Below are 20,998 nucleotides of genomic sequence, written 5' to 3' on the forward strand. Positions count from 1 at the left end.
ATCCTGTGACTTTACTGAATTCATTTATCAGTTCTAGTAGTTTCTGGTGGAGTCTTTCTGGTGTTCTCTATTTAGTATCATGTCATCTGCAAATAGTGAGAGTTCTACTTCTTCCTTATCAATTTGGATGACTTTTATTCTTTTTTCTTGTCTCATTCCTGTGGTGAGGACTTCCAGTACTATGTTAAATAAAAGTGGTGAAAGTGGACATCTTTGCCTTGTTCCTGACCTTAGGTAAAAAGCTCTGTTTTTCACCACTGAGTATGGTGTTGGCAATGAGAGGCCTTCATTATGTTGAGAAGTGTTCCCTTTAGACCTACTTTGCAGAAGGTTTTTATTATGAATGAATGGTGTACTTTACCAAATGCTTTTTCTGCATCTGTTGAAGTGATCACATGGTTTTTATCCTTTCTCTTATTGATGTTACATATCACATTGATTGTTTTGTGATTATTAAACCACCCTTGCATCCTAGAAATAAATCCCCTTTATTGTGATGTATGATTTTTTAATATATTGTTGGATTTGGCTTGCTAATATTTGTTGAGGATTTTTGCATCTATATTCATGAGAGGTATTGCCCTGTAGTTCTGTTTTTCTGATGTCTTTATCTGGTTTAGGTATCAGGGTGATGCTGGCCTCATAGAATGAATTTGGAAGTTTCCCTTCCTCTTGTATTTTTTGGAATAGTTTAAGAATGGGTATTAACTCTTTAAATGTTTGGTAGAATTCCCCTATGAAGCCGTCAGGTTCTGGCCTTTTGTTTTGGGGGAGTTTTTTGATTACTGACCCAATTTCTTTTTTTTTTTTTCTTTTTTCTTTTTCTTTTTTTTTATTATGTTATGTTAATCACCATACATTACATCAGTTTTTGATGTAGTGTTCCATGATTCATTGTTTGCATATAACACCCAGTGCTCCATGTAGAACATGCCCTCTTTAATACCCATCACCAGGCTAACCCATCCTCCCATGCCCCTCCCCTCTAGAACCCTCAGTTTTGTTTCTCAGAGTCCATCGTCTCTCATGGTTCGTCTTCCCCTCTGATTTCCCCCCCCTTCATTCTTCCCTTCCTGCTTTTTTTTTTTTAACATTTAATGTATTATTTGTTTCAGAGGTACAGGTCTGTGATTCAACAGTCTTACATAATTCACAGTGCTCACCATAACACATACCCTCCCCAATGTCTATCACCCAGCCACCCCATCCTACCACCCCCCACCACTCCAGCAACCCTCAGTTTGTTTCCTGAGATTAAGAATTTCTCATATCAGTGAGGTCATATGATACATGTCTTTCTCTGATTGATTTATTTCGCTCAGCATAATACCCTCCAGTTCCATCCATGTCGTTACAAATGGCAAGATTCCATTCCTTTTGATACTGACCCAATTTCTTTGCTGATTATCGGTTCATTCAAATTTTCTATTTCTTCCTGCTTTAGTTTTGGTAGGTTATATGTCCCTAGGAACTTATCCATTTCGTCAAAGTTGTCAAATTTGTTGGCATATGGGTTTTCATAATATTGTGTTACAATTGTTTTTATTTCTGGTATTGTTGTTATTTCTCCTCTTTCATTAATAATTTTGTTTATTTTGGTCCTGTCTCTTTTTTTTAATGAATCTTACTAGAGGTTTACCAGTTTTGTTGATCTTTCAAAGAATCAGCTCCTGGTTTCCTTGATCTATTCTATTGTTGTTTAGTTTCTATATCATTTATTTCTGCTCTAATCTTTATTATTTCCTTCCTTTTTCTGGGTTTTGGTTTTGTGTGCTATTTTTCTAGGTCCTTTAGGTGTAAGGTTAGGTTGTTTATTTAAGACTTTTATTGCCATAAACTTCCCTCTTAGAACCACTTTTGCTGCATCCCAAAGATTTTGAACCATTGTGGTTTTTTTATTTTTGTGTCTTCCTTGCACAGGGGTCATGCTAATGTTCTCTGTATCATTCCAATTTTAGTATATGTGCTGCTAAAGGAAGCACTGTTTTCATTTTCATTTATTTGCACGTACTTTTTTATTTCTTGTTTGAAAGGCAGCTATGCTCACCACTATACCACCAACGCTCATCTCCTTATTTTGTCTGACTTTCTGTGTCTGTATATGTGTTCTAAGAAAGTCAGCTACTTCTCTTGCTCTTAATGATAATAGGCTTATGAAGAAGAGGTCCTGTAGTGCCCTGCAGTACAGTATCCCCTGTTCCCCAGGGCCTGGTGCTTCGGTGAGTGTCTCCTATGTATGTTGCATGTACTCTGCTGTTGAGCCTTGGCCTCTTTTTCCTTCAGTCCAGTTGTCTATAGAGGTTCTCTTTACCTACTGTGTGCGTTGTTTGGTCCCCAGCAGGGGTGGGGCACATTTTAACAAGGTGTTTGATGGCTTGCTTGCAAAATGAGACCCACTACCACTGCTGCCAGAACTGAGGCCCCACAAAAGCTGTGGGGTCAGGAGACATGGTGCTGCTGAGGTTTGTACTGGTCCTCTGGGAGAGGGGACCCACAGTGCAGGGACTCAGGTGAGTGACTGGGAAGGGTGGATCAGTGGAAGCACGGGGTGGTGGGGCTTGTGGTAAACAAGTTAGGTAAGAAGTGTTGGCTCTGTGCTGGTTCCTGCAGGTGGCCTTTGTTTACTCTGGGGAGTGGGGGAGGGAAATGGCATCTGCCAGCTCCTTTGTTCCTGGAGGGGTCTCCCTGTGATCCTGTGTCTCTGGGCCATGCTCTAAGATGAGCAAATCACTCTTTGTTCTGTCCATCCTCATCGTTTTTCAAACTGCTGGCTCTACAAGGTATCTGCACAGACTGTTTGTTGTGCTATCTCTTTAAGGATCTCCACTTCCTAAAGCCATTGGGGTCTCCCAGAGGGTCTCCACTCTGATATTTAAAATTCCAGGCTTTAAGTTCTACTGGTTTTAGGAACTCGTGAAATTTTGCCCCTGTCACTTTTAAAGGCAAATATTATAGAGATTTGTCCTCCCTGTTCCTGGTTTCCTGATGTGAAAGTCTGTTTTCTGCCCATCCCTGCACCACCAACTTCCTCCGCACCTTAGATGGCCCCAGTTTTGTTCCCAGATCATACCTTCACCCTTCCTATGGTCTTTGATGTGGCCTCTTCCCTGCTTTTAGTTGTGGAGTTTGTTCTTCCAGTCTTTGAGTCATTTCCCAGGTTATTTATACTGATATGGTGTTATCTAGTTTATCCATGGGACAAGGTGAACATAGGATCCTCCTACTCTGCCATCTCTTTCCTACTATTCTTATATCTGTGTTACCTCATTGTTCCCTTTTAGCCATTTTCAATCTTAGAATAATTATTAAATCAAATAACTATTAAAATGTGTTTAAATAAGTGGTGTTGTTTCTTATTTCCTGACTGGACATGATACACATATATATATTTTTTTATTCTAATCACTTTTGCAGTTTTCTCTTTAGCTTCTGCAGTTTCACTATGATGTGCCTAGTTGTGGCTTCCTTGTATTTATTTAGCTTCAAGTTTGTATCTTTTCCTGAATCTGTGACTTTTTTTTTTTAAAGATTTTATTTATTTATTTCAGAGAGAGAGAATGAGAGAGAGCACATGAGAGGGGGGAAGGGCAGAGGGAGAAGCAGACTCCCCGCCGAGCAGGGAGCCCGATGCGGGACTCGATCCCGGGACCCCAGGATCATGACCTGAGCCGAAGGCAGTCGCTTAACCAACTGAGCCACCCAGGCGCCCTGAATCTGTGACTTTTTAACTTTCATTACTTACAGAAAATTCTAGGCCTTTTTATCCTCCAATGTTGCTTTTGTCCAATTCTTTCTTCCTTTTTATAACTCCCGTTTCACATCTGTTTGCTGTTTTCACTGTGTCCCACGGGGCTCAATTGTTCTTTGTTGCTTTTTTCAGTTTTTTCTCTTCTTCATTTAACTATATATATTCAACTCTGACTTAACTTCCAGTTCAGTCATTTATATTTCCTGTGTCTATTCTACCATTTTACCCATTTAAAAAGTTATTAGTTTTATTAACCTTTTGTTTTAGTTCTAGAATTCCATTTGGAATTTAAAAATAATCTCTGTAGTTCTATTGGATTCACTTTGTAGATTTAAAACTTAGGTACATAAATGTTTCCTAATGAATACTTTTCTTTTATCATAATGAATTATCCTTCCAAGTTCCTTGCAAGGCTAATCTCTTTGCAAATGTACTATTTTCTGATATTAAATTAGCTAACATTTGATTTATTTTTGTGCTCAATGTCAATATATCTTTATCTGTTATCATTGTTTTTTGAATATTTTAAATTATTTTTCAAGGTAATTATAAATTTACATATAGTCATAAGAAATAACACACTAAGATCCCTGGACCCTTCACCCAATTTCCCTCCATGGTAACAATTTTCACAACTGTAGAAGAATATCACAACCTGGAAATTGACACTGATGCAGTCTATTAATTTATTCAAAATTCAGCAGTTTTACATATATTCATTTGTGTGTATTTAGTTCAATACAGTATATCACAGGTGTGGATTGACATATCTACCACCACAGTCAAGATACAGAGAAGTTTCATCACCACAAGGATCCCTCAAGCTGTCCTATTATGGTCACATCTACTACCCTCTCCTTACCCCACCATTACCCTTAGACCCTGACAACCACTAATCAGCTCTCCATTTCTAGAATTCTGTCATTTTAAGAATGTTTTTTTCTTTTTCTTTTTTTTTTAAGGATTTATTTGTTTATTTTAGAGAGACAGAGAGCACAAGCAGGAAGGGCAGAGGGAGGGAGAGAGAATCCCAAGCAGACTCTGTGCTGAGCATGGAGCCTGATGCAAGGCTCAATCCCGTGACCATGAGATCACGACCTGGGCTGATACCAAGAGTTGGATGCTTAACTGACTGTGCCACCCAAGTGCCCCTCAAGAATGTTTTCTAAATGGAACCCTATATATGTAACTTTTTAGGATTGACTTTTTTCACTCAGCGTAATTCTCTGGAGATTCATCCAGATTATTGCATATATCTATAACTTGTTACTATTTATTACTGAATAGTATCAGTTTGTTTAACCATTCACCCACAAAGGGACATCTGGGTTGTTTCCAGTCTGAGGCTATTACAAATAAAATAATGAACATTGATGTACAAGTTTTTGTGTAAACTTAGATTTCCATTTCTATGAGATAAATGCTTAGGAGTACAATTACTGGATCATATGGCAGTTGCATGTTTAGTTTGATAAGAAACTGCCAAATTGTCTTCCATAGTGGCTGAACCACTTAACATTCCCACTAGCAATGTCTCAGTGATGAAGTTTCTCTGCCTTATCACCAGTATCTCATGATGTCACTATTTTTTTGTTTTAGCGATACTGATAGATGTGTAGTAATGGTGCATCATGATTTTAATTTGCATTCCCCTAATGGCCAGTGATGTTCAACATCTTTTCAAGTGCTTATTTGCCATCTGGACATCCTTTTTGGTGAAACGTCTCTTCATGTCTTTTGCCAATTTTCTAATTGTATTTTTTGTGTATTTGCTGTTTTAAAGGTTCTCTATATAGTCTTGATATTAGTCCTTTGTTGAATATGAGGTTGCAAATAATTTATCCCTGTCTGTAGCTTATATTTCATCTTCTCAACAGGGTCTTTTGCAGAGTGATAGTTTTAAAATTTTATTAGGTCCTCCTAATTAATTTTTCCTTTGCTTTTGGTGCCTAGTCTAAGACCTATTTGCCCAGCCGTATATCCCAAAAACATTCTCCTGTTTTTTAAAGGTTTTGTAGTTCTACATTTTACATTGAGTTAATTTGTGTATAAGGTATGAGTTTTAGTTTGAGGGGTTTGTTGTTGTTGTTGCATCTGTATGTCCAATTGCTCCAGCATCATTTGTTGAGAAGACATCTTTCCATTGAAATTTTTTTGCACCTTTGTCAGCAATCAGTTGGGCATATTTGTATGAATCTATTTCCGGATTCTTTATTCTGTTCCACAGATCGCTCCACCAACATCACATTGTCTAGATTACTGTACCTATATATTAATCCTTAATATTGTTACTTAAATAGTTCCAGATTTATCCATTGGGACTTCTTTCAGTTGGCTCTTGTGTTCCTTTGATATATTCCCATAGGTTTGTTTTTGAGCACTTTTTAACTTTTTGGCACCCTGCCCCACCCCCTCAATCAGCCATTTCTCTAAGGACTCTTGGTTTCTTTTATTAAAGAGTGACATTAGAAGTAAAGATAGTGATGTTGGATGTACTCATATTACTGGATTGCCATTGCTTCTAGGCCTTCTCAGCAGTCAGGGCTTAGAAATATATGTGTATATGCTAACCCAAGTATACACATATATCTATAGTTATTTCTATACTCATCCATCTGTATATTAGCTAAACATGAGTTTGTGCTGATGTTTCCAATTCTGATACATAATCACATGGTTTATTCTAGCCTTCACTTCCTGCTTTGAATCTGTGGATCAAAATGGAAAGAATTGACTTCTTAACAATATTGAGGCTTCCAATCCATAAACATGAAATATCTTTCCATTTATTTATCTCTTTGATTTCTTTCATCAGTATTTTGTACTTTTCCACATATAAATCATATACATATTTTTGGGGCACCTGGGTGGCTCAGTTGTTAAGCGTCTGCCTTCAGCTCAGGTCATGATCCCAGGGTCCTGGGATCGAGCCCCGCATCGGGCTCCCTGCTCAGCGGGAAGCCTGCTTCTCCCTCTCCCACTCCCCCTGCTTGTGTTCCCTCTCTTGCTGTGTCTCTCTCTGTCAAATAAATAAATAAAATCTTTAAAAAAATAAATAAATCATATACATATTTTTAAAAATATATACATTTTTAATTTTTGAGTGCTATTGCAAATGATTATTTTTTCAAATTTCATGGTGTAATTGTTCATTGCTAGTAGATAAGAAAGCAGCTGACTTTTGTATATTGACTTGTAAGCAGTGATTGTTGCTATACATGAATAGTTCCAGGAGTCTTTTGTAGATTCTTTCGGTTTTCTACATAGACATTCATGTTATCTGCAAATAAGGAGAGTTTTCTTCCTTTCCAGTCTGCATAATTTTAATTTTTCTTCTTATCTTATTTTCCTAGGACTTCCAGTATGATTTGAATATGAGTGGTGAGAAAAGACATTCTTGTCTTGTTCCCAGTCTTTGGAGAAAAGACTTCAGTCTCCTGTTAAATATAATGTTAGCTATTGGAGTTTTCTTTTAAGATTGATTTGAGCGGGGGGGGGGGGGGCGCACAGTGGGGAGGAACAGAAGGAGCGGAAGAGAGAGTCTTAAACAGACTCTACACAGAGCATGGAGCCTGACTCGGGGTTCAATCTCATGACGCTGAGATCATGACCTGAGCTGAAACCAAGAATTAGATGCCTAACTGGCTGAGCCACCCAGCTTCCCCTAAAATTTTTATTTTTAAATAAAAGTATATTTTTAAAAACTCCAGTAGTGGGGCACCTGAGTGGCGCAGTTGGTTAAGCATTTGACTCTTGGTTTTGGCTCAGGTTGTGATCTCAGAGTTGTGAGATCGAGCCCCACATTGAGCCCTGCAAGGAGCCCTGCACTCAGCATGGAGTCTACTTAAGACTCTTTCTCCCTCTCCCCCTGCCCCTCTCCACCTCTCTCTCTCTCTCTCAAAAGAAAAAATATATATATATAATATATAATAGAAGGGTGTATATAAGGGTGTATACACACACACACACACACACACACACATATATACATACACACACCAAGACATACATATATATATATATATCTTTTATTAACATGAGGAAATTCCCTCTATTCCTGGTTTTGGGAGTGTTGTGTTTTGTTCAAATGCTTTTTCTGCATCTACTAAAATAATCATGTGCTTTTTTTCTCAATCTTAATGCATTGCATTGACTGACTTACAAATGTCAAACCTGCTTTGCATTCCTGGAATGAATCCCCCTTAGTTATGGCATATTATCCTTTTAATATATTGTTAGATTTAATTACTAATCTGTTGTTAGTGATTTTTATGTCTATCTCATGAGATACTGGTCTGCAGTATTTTTCTTTAAATGTCTTTATTTTTGGTATTAAGGTGAAACTCAATTTATAAGATATGTTGAAAAGTATTCCCTCTTCTTCTATTTTCTGGAATTGACTGTGAAAAATCAGTATTATTTCTTTCTTAAAGGTTTGGTAGAATTTACCAGTAAAACCATCTGAATGGTGATTTCTCTTTTTTAAGGGTTTTTAACAAGTAATTCAGTTTTTAAATAGATATAGGACTACTAGGTTTATCCATTTCTCCTCAAGTGAATTTTAATAGTTTGTCTTTTAAAAGTGTTGCTGTGATGGTAGGGCATTCTATAATCTCATGATAAAGTCTCATTCTTTTAGTGGGCCTGTGTCTCGGAGTTATGACAAGTGTTTCTGTCTTTCCTCCAGGGATATAGCTTTTTTCTGCCTTTGTTCCTGCTGTCTTCCTTGGCTCAGGGGCCCCAATCTATTTCCTTAAAACCCTGTCTTCTATTGACTATGTTTTTCTTCCCATTAGGTGAAACACAAAGACAGAAAGCCTGAAGAGGGCTAGAATGGAGTAGAATTCCCTTCCCCCAGGTGGGATAAACTTTCAGTTCACTCTGGTGAGTCTTTCTGCTAGAAAATAGGCTTATGTTATGGAGAAGAGCCTGGGATGTTTCACAGTTGTTACTCTTCCCTTCTGGCTGCTAAAGATAAGTCTCTACATTTGAGAACATGATAGGGAACCTGGTAGGGTTCCTGAAAGAAAAGTTCATGAAAATGTGTGGAACCTTCTATGACTGCAGCCCCAAGGAGTTCCTTACTCTCATGTTAGCCCACATTCAGCCTCCAGCAATTCATTAAATTTACTGGTAAATAAGTGGTTTTACTAATTATGGCATCCAGCGGCTTCTGTTCCAAGTAAGCTTATCTCAGATGTTATATATCTCAGAATATGCCTTTCTCCCAGATTTCAGTATGGTGTCTTGCCCTATGACACCAGTTATCTGATAAGTCAAGGAAAATTATTGATTTTCAGTTGTCCAGTTTTTTCTTATTGTGAGAATGGGAGTGATGACTTCCAAGCTCTTTGCTTGTTAGGGTTAAAGTCATCTTATTATCCTTTTTATGACTTTAGACTCTATACTTACATGCACAGTTTCATTCGTGATATCAATGATTTGTGTATTTTTATCATCTTTTAAGAGTTAACATTTAATTGCATATATAAAACATAAATGACTTCTGAAAATTGACAATATTATATAATAATAATGTCCCAATTCACTACTTGCATCCATTCTAGTCAACTGCCTTTATTTGTAACTCTTTCATTAGATTTGTGCATACCCTTCTATACATGTATTTGTAGTTATATCTTAATAGAAAAAAATTAATATCATTTGCCACATAAAAGAAGGTGCTAAGTTACTTTATTATAAAAATTTTGCAATTTTTTAAAAAATTTATTTTTTCCCAATCTATGGTAATATATTTAGACCTAACTCATTCTTTTTGATGGATGCATACTATTCTATTTTGGCACTAGACCATAGATTTATTCATTTCTTCTTTATGGATTTCTTCTTTCTTTCCAGATTTTTAAATGACTAAAGATAATGTAATGAATAGTGGAAAAGCTCCCTGGAAGCATGAGCAGTACCTTGCTTTGAGCACAATTAAGGGATCTCTATAAGTGCTGAAACAATTACTTGCCTAGTAACATTTACCTGAAGTTTGATAATTATGGAAAATACTCTTACCATTTTAATCCAATACACCATTACTGAAATAATTACAATTACAGGGTCTTTATGGAAGTCTCATCTAATGTGGTTTTATGGGGATTTAAGGGGTAAGGAAACATCTTTCAATAAAAGTTTGCCTGTTGCACTGTAGGCAGGAGTATGTGTTCCACTGAGGAAATGGTCTGTAAAAGGGTGAGGATTCACATTGGAATTTTTAGAATTCCATCCAAATAAAAATAAAATTAGTGTATGAGGCTTTTTTATCAAGTTACAAATGTTTTGTACAACTTTTGTTGTTTCTTGCAAAGTGCCCTAAAGGTTTCTTTATGGATGCAAAGGTTTGTAAATTATTTATTTGTTCAAGGAGGAATTCAGAGATGGCCCTCCACATGAGAATAGGTTTTTGTATTTTTGGACAAATGATAGAATTGGACCAAGTAAAACAAGCCTAAAATTTACATTTTTCTTTAGAAATCTGTGGAAATTTCATGATTTTCAGGCACTCGTTGCCATTTTTATTGTATACTTATAACACTCCCAAAGGGCAAGACCTCTGATTGAAGATAACTATGAAACTTTGCTGAAGAACATGAGAAAAGCTGTATAGTTATAAATTGCAGAATGTATAGTTATAAATTATATTATAAATTTGTATAGTTGTAACTTGTATAGTTACAATTTAATCTGTAAATTAGTGTCATCTGAATAGATTTTGAAATATTTTTAATCTAAGTTTGACAAGGCTGTTCATTCATCTAGAGAAGGAAAGTTGTGAAGTTATTATGTATTTTTAAGAGTTTAGACTTTTTTACAATGTAGGTATTTGTTTATTCTTATTTTTATGAAATACTTGCCTCAAGGAAGACTTTCCAAAGCTTATAGCTCACACTAAGATATTCTACTGTTTAGCAAAAGATGATAAATACTGGTATCATTATCTACTTTCTATCTCTAACATCTATCTAAATATCCATGTATTGAGTAAAGAAAATGGTGTTCCTACTGGCATAGAATATAAAATGGAAGATATTTGGAAGACTATAGGCAAATCTGCTTAAAAGGAAGCAGTGATGGAGAGGACAGGATAATTCAGTCTTTTTATCTTATAGATGTTTCTAATATTTTCTGCACATGTAATACTTTTGTAATCAGAAAAATAACTGAATTTAAAAATTGAAAATATGTTCCTTTAAACTAATTTACAAAGATTATTTAGATCCTGGGGCGCCTGGGTGGCTCTGTTGGTTAAGCGACTGCCTTCGGCTCAGGTCATGATCCCGGAGTCCTGGGATCGAGTCCCACATCGGGCTCCCGGCTCGGCGGGGAGCCTGCTTCTCCCTCTGACCCTCTCCCCTCTCATGCTGTTTCTCTCTCACTCTCTCTCTCTCTCTCTCAAATAAATAAATAAATAAAATCTTAAAAAAAAGATTATTTAGATCCATAATAAAAAAATTAATTAAAAAAATAATAATAAAATAAATTCCAGTTAGTTAACATGCAGTGTAATATTAGTTTCAGGTGTAGAATTTAGTGCATACAATACCCAGTGCTCATCACAAGTGTCCTCCTTAATCTCCATCACCTATTTCACCCATCCCCCTTCTCTGATCAACTTTTCCCAAAAAGGGGGAACAAATATTTAGTCAAACATCCTAGGAAATAAAAGTTTTCAAGGTTTGCAAATTAAAATAAATAAATAAATAAATAAATAAATAAATAAATGAAATACAGTTTAGCTCACTAGAAGAACCATTTTTTAAAATATTTTATTTATTTATTTGACAGAGAGAGAGAGACAGCGAGAGGGAACACAAGCAGGGGGAGCAGGAGAGGGAGAAGCAGGCTTCCCGCCGAGCAGAGAGTCCGATGTGGGGCTCGATCCCAGGACCCTGGGATCATGACCTGAGCCGAAGGCAGACACTTAACAACTGAGCCACCCAGGTGCCCCTAGAAGAACCATTTTAAACAGTATGCGGACATGTATTTGAATAAAATAAAAATTTGCAAGTATATAAACCTGAACTTTGACACTGACCATCTCTCTGTGATGGAATTTCTGATGATACAGTATATATTTCCTTGATAGTCTTCAATATCTTATTAGATTTTTTAGTGAACAATCTTGCAATCAGAAAAAAAAAGGCTGAAGATAACATGTCTTTTGTTAACACACACATGCATACACAGCCATGTCTTTACATGAGGGTGAAATTTTTCATGGGCTAGAGAGTACTTCCTATTGTGACTACTTTCCTGCTGACTGGGTTGTTTCTAATACCTGGATGTTCAAGTCACAGAGCTACCTTCAGTTAGGAGGTAATCTTATCCATATATCAATGTTTTTCTCAGGAGAAAGAGAAAGAAAAATAGAAAGGGGGGGTAAAGAGAAATTTTTTGTCAGTTTTCAAAGTGTACAATAAACTGTACTAATTCAAAGTGTAGAGTTCATTGAGTATTGAAAAACATATACTTCCATGTAACCACCACCAGATTTAAGGTAGAGAACATCTCCATCAACCCCAGAAGTTCCCTTTTGCCTCTATGCAGTCAATACTGCCTCCACCCATCCTAGGCAACCAGTAATATGATTTCAGTTATTATAGAGTAGTTTATATTTTTTAAAACTCTAAATAAATTCTAAAAGTGTGGAATTAGTGAGTCATGTGGTAAATTTATGTTTACATTTTCTAATGAAAAGCTCAAACAAGCAAACACACCACTATATTTCATCCCTGGAAAACAATTGCTGCTAGAGAATGAGCCTGTATATCTGATTACTACTGATCTTTTTCTGAATTCAATTTGGCTACAGGTTTAATTCTAGTCTAGCCCAGCCCTTCTCCTATGTATCACATTTGGTACAAGATAACTGCTTCTTCCTGTATATTTCCTGATTATAGATCCTGTTTCTATATCCTTTGCCTAATGACAGCAGAAGCTCCCATTGAGAGATGGACTATATTTTCTCATCCATTGATTTTGAGTTTGTCCATTTCGTTGTATTGGCCAATGAGATGTAAGTGGTGGTGGCATTATCAGAGACATGAAGAGCACTTTTGCATTTCAGCCTTAATTCTTGTGCTTTGGCATCACCATGAGAATATGCCAAGACTAACCTAACGGGGCATAAAAGATGAGTACACCAGAGCCAGGCATTCCTAGGTTTCTGAAATGAGGCCTATCCAAATAAGCCAACAGCCAAACAACACACATCCATGCAAGTGAGCCCAGCCATAATTAGGAAAACTGCCCAGTTGAATCCAGACTAAAATGCTCACCTGCAGACTCATGTTCTAAATGGTTATTGATATATGTCACTGAGGTCTATTGGGTTTTCTTTAATACAGCATTATTATGGCAATAGATAAGGAATGTAAGGCTAAAATTGGTACAACTTAAAAAATTATCCTAGAATTAGGTCTTTTAGGGTAATGTGAAGCTAAGATTAAGAAAATGAGTTTTATTTTATTTTTTATTTAAAGATTTTATTTATTTATTTATTTATTTGACAGAGAGAGACACAGCAAGAGGGAACACAAGCAGGGGGAGTGGGAGAGGGAGAAGCAGGCTTCCCGCGGAGCAGGGAGCCCGATGTGGGGCTTGATCCTGGACCCTGGGATCATGACCTGAACTGAAGGCAGACGCTTAGTGACTGGGCCACCCAGGCGCCCCAAGAAAATGAGTTTTAAATAAGGGAGATGAAGACCTCCCAACCACATCACTACATTCCATACTCAGATTAATAAAGTTAGAGAAAAGAGATGCAGTATAAAACAGCTTATCCAGTGTATGAGGAAATTAGTCACATGACTAGGAAGTTGTGAAGCCAAAATGGGAACCCCGATTTTTCTGCATCCATAGCAGGTGAACATACTCTCTCTACCAGTCATTACTGCTTCATAGACTAGGAATCTGGTCTTTCTTGTAGAACACATGTAGGAGGTCTTAACCAGGCTCCGTGCTTTCCAGTGAGAAGCATTTTAAACATTAAACCTCTCTCACAATTTACCTCCAAAAAAACATAGAAAATACAACCATGTGTTCAAGGCAGAACTGCAGCCAGCATTGCTAATTAGCAAGGAATTAGATCCTAGATCATCACTCAGCTACAACCACTATGCCTGTATGCAAATCTTCTTGAGTGCACAGGAAGTTCCACCACCCTTGGCTAGAGAGGAGTGTGTATTTAAGTTAATGTATGATGTTATTTTACAGTTGTGATTTTTCCCAAAAGATTCAATGTATACATTTCTGCAATTAAAAAAATTTTACATAACATTACATGATTTTATATCACTTTATAGCATTCAGCCTACTTGGTTTTTTATTATTCTTTTAATATTTACTTTATTATCATGTCAATATAGTACAAATAACTATAGAAAAATGAGAAAATAATAATAAAATTTTAATAAAAATGTTCATAACCCCATTTATCCAGAGATATCCACTGCTAATTCTATAGTATTTATCCATCCAGATGTATCATATATGTGTATATACATATATGGAATCCAACCTAATGGCTTTAGACAGCTGCATTATTGCAGTTAATATTCTTGTGTATGTTTCTATATATTATGCCGTGTATGGTTTACTCATCTGGTATATGAAAATACATTTAATTTAATATCTTCTCTCTTCTGAGAAAACAAAAAACACATTAGTACACTTGCTTACCAGAGCTAAAACTGTGGCAGAGACAGACAAATGGCAAAGGAAGCAAACAGAAGAGGAGTAAAATGAAAGGCAGTTAGACAACTAGGCACACCCATATACAAGCAGCACACTCCAGCCTATAGAAAATTCTGCCCTCACCTAAACGTGTGTGTGTGTGTGTGTGCTTAATAAAATGGGATAGGCTATTTTCAGCTCTATTTTAGTTAAAAAAAAAAAACCTGGTCAATAAATAATTTTAAAAGATGCTAAAAAATTCAGAAAATATACATCATCAGTGGTCACACAATTAAGATAATATTTGGATCTATGAACTTCTAAATTTTAATATTTTATAGGAACACTGTTATTATTTTAAACTTACTAGTCTGTTTTATAGATTCAACATAATTTGAGTATCATTTTGAAGAATATATGTTCATCTTTTAAGCTTATAAGTTGCAGTTGTTTTTCTGATTAAAAGGTAATAAATTTTGAAGATATAAAAGCAAGAAAATGATCAAATGAGGATTTTAAATTATCATGTCTCCTCACTCTTTAAAACCTTCCCAAGACAACATTTTAAAAATATGTTGTACAAATTCTTGTATGCATTGTTTCACATTTTGTGCCAATGGGAAAGTAAAAAATTATTTTTCTCTCATTCAATTTCAAGGTAGATATTGATGGATTAAAAAACCAATAATAGCAAAGTGATAATAACTTTAACATATTTTAGATACAATTAGCATAACATAAAATTAACTTATTTTAAGGGTAAAATTCAATAATTTTGAATTAAAGTTAGAAAGTTATGCAACCACCACCACAATTTATACATTCTATTCAATTTTAGAAAATTTCCAACACCTCAAAAAATCCTCTGTGCCTATTTGCAGTCCATCCCTGCTTCCTACCTCAGACCCAAGCAAATATTAATGCACCTTCCATTTCTATGAATTTGCCTTCTCTGGATATTTTATATCATTTGAAACATACAATATATGGCCCTTTTCAATGGCTTTTTTTTACTTGACAAAATGTGTTCAAAGTTCATCTATATTGTAGCATAAATTTGTACTTTATTCTTTATATGCTCAAATCATATTTCACTGTATAGGTAGAATACATTTTATTTACCCATTCATCGAGGGACATTTGGGTTGTTAAATTTATTCCTAAATATTTTATTTATAACATGTTATTATATAAAGAACTGAATTCTTCATTTTATTTTTGGATTTTTCATTGCTAATATAAAAAAACACAACAGATTTTTATATATTGATCTCATATTCTGTAATCTTACTGAACTCAACCTTAATAATTTATTTTGGATTATTTAGGATTTTTTTATCATTTAAGACCATGTCTTCTGCAAATAGAAATAGTTTTATTCCTCCCTTTTCAATATGCATGCCTTTTATTTCTTTTTCTTGGCTAATTGCCTTGGCTAAAACTTCCCAGTATATTATTAAATAGAAGTGGCAAGAGCAGGCATCCTTGTCTGCTCTTGATCTTAAGAGGAAAGCTTTCAGTCTTTCACCAATAAGTATGATGCTAGCTATGACTTATTTCCAGTCTCTCATTTATCACTGTCCTTTCTTGCTTTTTGTCCAGTATGTTGAAAACCATTATTTCATATTTTTTCTGATTATTTTGGTTGTTTCACAGGAATGTGTGGTAGGCTGAATTAGGGACCTCCAAATACCTCCACATCCTAACCCCCAGAATCTGTGACTATATTACCTTATGTTGGAAAAAAAAAAAAAGGCTTTATGGGTGTGATTAAGTTAAGGACCTTGAGTAGAGAGATTATCCTGCAATATTTGGGTCAGCCCCATATAATTACAAGTGTCCTTATAAGAGAGAAGACAATGTGAAGATGGAAGTAGAAAAAGATTTGAAGATGCCACCCAGCTGGCTTTGAAGATGGAGGAAGGAGTCATAAGCCAATGAAGTAAATATATACATCTCTAAAAGCTATAAAAGACAAGGAGACAAATTCTTCCCTAGAGCCTCTGGAGGATCATGGCCTTGCCAAAATCTTGGTTTCATCCCGATGAAACCCATTTCAGACTTCTGAACTCCAGAACTGTAAGATGATAAATGTGTGTTGTTTTAAACCACTACATTTGTGGTAATGGGTTACAGCAGCAATAGGACACTAATACAGAAGGTAAATTTTGTTTCTGTTACTCCATAATCTGTGGAAACAGAAAGCAATAATATTCATTCTGCATAAATTATTCTTGAGGAAAAAGAAGAGACAAAACAATTCCCACCTCATTACATGAAGCCAGCATTACCCTGAAATCAAGAAAGAAAACTCATGACATGAAATAGAAACTATAGCCCAATATGCCTCATTAATTTAAATGTGTTTTTTAGCAGATTAAAGCAGCAATACATAAAAGAATAATATATTACGCTCAAGTAGAGTTCATCCTAGGAACAGAAGTGTGGTTAACTTGCTTCCCTTCTTCCAGATACATGTCTCCAGGTGGCACTCCTTATGAGCATAGCCTAACAGTGAACCAGGTAGCAAATTAGAAACAGAGTTAGCAGAGACCACACTTGTGTCACAGAGTAGAGTCAGAAATGTAAAGCTGGAAGATTTAAATAGACATTATACCAACTGCTTATTAAAGCATAGTTAATACAAAGGAAACAACAATAAGTACTTTAAATAATCTGCTTTTCTTAATTAATAAATAGGAAAAAACATAATTAATAGGAAACATAATTAATAAATAGGAAAAAAACTATTACATCAACAAAATCACAATAAAAATTCAACCACTGAGACCAAAAGCTTTATTAAGACGCTTGTACTTTATGCATATAGTAATGAAGAGCCATTTACAGATTTTAATTAGTTATATAATAAGTTAAAATTTTTCCTTTATAACAGTAATTTTCCAAAGTGGTGTTCGGGTAACTAGGAGGTGTGCAAATAATCCACTTCAGTCCAAGAAAAAATGCATTAGTATTTCTATTATATTCATGGTATCTCACCATTCATTTTCTTCCAAGTTTGTGCATTCATAACTTAACCGTCCCCAAATTTCCTTAATATATGAAGATATATTATAAATGAAGATACATCTTTCAGGGGTACTACAAAAATATTTCATGGAGAGCGGTGCATAGTCAAAAACAATTTACGAACTTTGGCTTTACAGAATCTGAGATCACAGAGCCCTCACACTACAGGGGTGTCATCCAAGGACATAGAAACAAGGGAGGAAATGGAATAACTAGTGACTCAGCCTCTTTAGTCTGTTCTCAGCATTGGCTGCCAGCCTCCCCTCAAAACAGGAATAATCAGCCTTTATATTTGCAATCATATATTTAATTACTCTCCCCCCACAAACCCTCCCATATACACAACACTTATGGTGATGGGAGACACCCAAATTATCTTATTTTGATGCGAGTATCACACATTTTCTGTCTGTGAACATCCAAGTTAAATGTTTTTCTTCCAGGGTAAGATAACATAGTTCAGGTGTCATGGAAACCAAAAGTACATTATGTTTCTATGGTTGACATCAGTTTTCTATGGCAACTGGATAGGGCAAATTCATCCTCAGAGGCAAAATTTTAATCTCTACCTCAGACACTTGAGCCTCCCAATCCAATAAATGAATGAATAAATATTAGAGGAAACACCACAAATTTACTGCAGGGATATGCGTTGGAGGGAAAATATTTCTATACAATGCTTTAGGGAATCAGTCTAAATAGAAAAGTTGACAAGTTTGGCTTTCCTGTCAGGCACACACCTGTGTTCCAGCCCCAACTCAGCATACTTACAAGACTTTTATAATATATGCTGGGTCTAAAGGAGGTCTCAGAAGTCACCCATTCCAAATTCCACTCTCATTTTCACATGGCACCCAATGATGCAAATTCTCAACAAGAGAGAAAATCCGGGCATATCTGAGACATTTTCATATCCCTACAGTAAGTGCCTCAGGTGTGACTCACATGGCAGAAGGGATCAGAACACTTCTGTCTACCTTCAAATAGAACCTTCACTCATAAACACACAGACAAGGGTTACTTGGAACTCCAAATACCAGAAGCTGGTTTACAGATGTTTCTGTCATCACATGCTTTTGCCAAAGATCTCTACCTCTGTGAAATATGTAGTGCATCCCAGTCATCATAGAAATTAGATTGTCCTATAAGTCATAAGATTAACTTCTCCATCCTCTGGCACCCGAAATTATCTTTAGAGCCAGAGCCTAAAACCATAATCCTGTCATTCAAAATATCCATATGCTTAGGGGCACCTGGGTGGCTCAGTCAGTAAAACAGCCAACGCTTGATTTTGGCTCAGGTCATGATCTTGGGGTCCTGGGATAGAACCCCATGTCAGGCTCTGTGCTCAGTGGAGAGTCTGAGGATTCTCTCTCTCTCTCCCTCTACCCCTACCACTGCTCATGCTCTCTCTTTCTCTAAAATAAATAAATTTTAAAAATATCCACATGCTTAAAGAAAAGAAATATTTACAGGATTTGTCATTAAATTATGTCATGACAAAAAAAACCTGACAAAATCAAAGCTGCCACAAAAGGAGGAATAACAGGGGCATCTGGGTGGCTCCATTGGTTAAGCATCCAACATGATTTTGGCTCGGGTCATGAACTCAGGGTCATGGGATCGAGCCCCACTTTGGGCTCCATGCTCAGCAGGGAGTCTGCTTGAGATTCTCTCCCTCTCCCTCTGCCCCTACCCCTGCTTGTGCACACTCTCTCTCTCTCTCAAACAAATAAATCTTTAAAAAGGAGGAATAACAATAAACAGTGGTATATTCAGAAATTAAATTCTGTATATCTATTATGAAGATGAGGGCAGGGGCACCTGGGTGGCTCAGTCAGTCAAGCGTCTGCCTTCAGCTCAGGTCATGATCTCAGGGTCCTGGGATCAAGTTCCACATCAGGCTCTCTGCTCAGTGAGGAGGCTGCTTCTCAATCTCCTTCTATGTTCTCCCTCTCTCTCTCTCAAATAAATAAATAAAATCTTTTAAAAAGAGATGAGGGCAAATTAAATGTTCTAACAAGAAAAATAGTAAAATAAAGTCAAGTTACAGCTACTGTTGAAAACAGTATGAAGATTCCTCAAAAAATCAGAAATAGAAAAAAAATATGATCCAGTAATTCCACTACTGGGTAGTTACCCAAAGAAAATGAAAACACTAATTTGAAAAGATATATGAACCCTATGTTGATTGCAGCATTATTTGCAATGGCCAAAATATGGAGGTAAGCTAAGTGTCCATCAATAGACAAATGGATAAGGAAGATTTGGTATATATATGAATGGAATAGTATGGAATGGAGTGGAATATTACACAGCCATAAAAAAGATGGAATCATGCCAATGGCAACAACATGGATGGACCTAGAAGGTATTAAGTTAAGTGCAATAAGTCAGATTGAGAAACAAATACGGTATGATTTCACTCATATGTGGAATCTAAAAAACACAAGTGAATAAGCAAACAAAAAGCAGAAACAGACCTATAAATAGAAAAAACTGAAGGTTGCCAGAGGGGAGGGGGGAGCAAAATGGGTGAAAGGGAGTGGGAAGTACAGGCTTCCAGTTATGAAATGAATAAGTCATGGGAATAAAAGATACAGCATAGGGAATATACTCAATAGTAATGTGATAGCATTGTACGGTGACAGATGGTAGCAACATTTGTGGTGAGCACAACATAACATACAGAGAAGTTGAATCACTATGTTGTGCACCTGAAACTAATGTAACATTGTGTGTCAACTATACTCAAATAGAAAATTTTTTAAAAATCAAGTTACAGTTGGGGAACCGAGTGGCTCAGTTGGTTAAGCATATGCCTTTGGCTTAGGTCATGATCCCAGGGTCCTAGGATCGAGCCCTTTATGGGGCTCCCTGCTCAGCGGGGAGTCTGCTTCTCCCTCTCCCCCTCCCCTCCCCCACATGCATGCTCTTTCTCTCAAATAAATAAATAAAATCTTTTAAATTTTTTTTAAAAATCAAGTTACAGAAATAAGTAAAAAAAGTGTGAAACATTATAAAACACATTGAAAATAATGCTGTATGTTTCTTCTTAAAACATAACTATGCACAGATAAAAGAACTTGAAGGGTATACACTAAACTGTTGAAATTGTTGTATATAAAGGCAGGAGAGTAGCACTATAGGAGGTTTAGTGAAATGAAACTTCAGAATTCCTTTAATTTTAAGTACTTCACAAGGAAAACCAATTGATGTTTTACAAATGCTACTAAATATTACAGGCATACCTCATTTTACTGCATTTGGCTTTATTGCACTTTACAGATATTATATTTTATACAAATCAAAGATTTGTGGCAGCCTTGCATCAAGCAATTCTATCAGTGCCATTTTTCCAATAGCATTTGCTCACTTCATGTCTGTCATATTTTGGTAATTCTCACAATATTTCAAACTTATTCATTATTATTGTATTTGTTATGGTGATCTGTGATCAGTGATTATGACTCACTGAAAGCTCAGATGATTAGCATTTTTTAGCAATAAAGTATTGTTTAATTAAGGCATGTACAT

At 36.0% G+C, this 20,998-nt stretch overlaps 1 pseudogene; it reads right to left on the reverse strand.

The window, feature by feature from the left end:
* Positions 1-1,869: 1,869 nt before the first annotated feature.
* On the reverse strand, positions 1,870-1,982 carry LOC123851437 (U6 spliceosomal RNA; annotated as a pseudogene).
* Between the last annotated feature and the right edge of the window lie 19,016 nt (positions 1,983-20,998).

This window comes from Mirounga angustirostris, unplaced genomic scaffold, assembly GCF_029215605.1.
Source record: "Mirounga angustirostris isolate CCGP_5_RB_7025 unplaced genomic scaffold, mMirAng1.0.hap1 SCAF_11, whole genome shotgun sequence".
In the NCBI taxonomy this organism is placed as follows: domain Eukaryota; kingdom Metazoa; phylum Chordata; class Mammalia; order Carnivora; family Phocidae; genus Mirounga; species Mirounga angustirostris.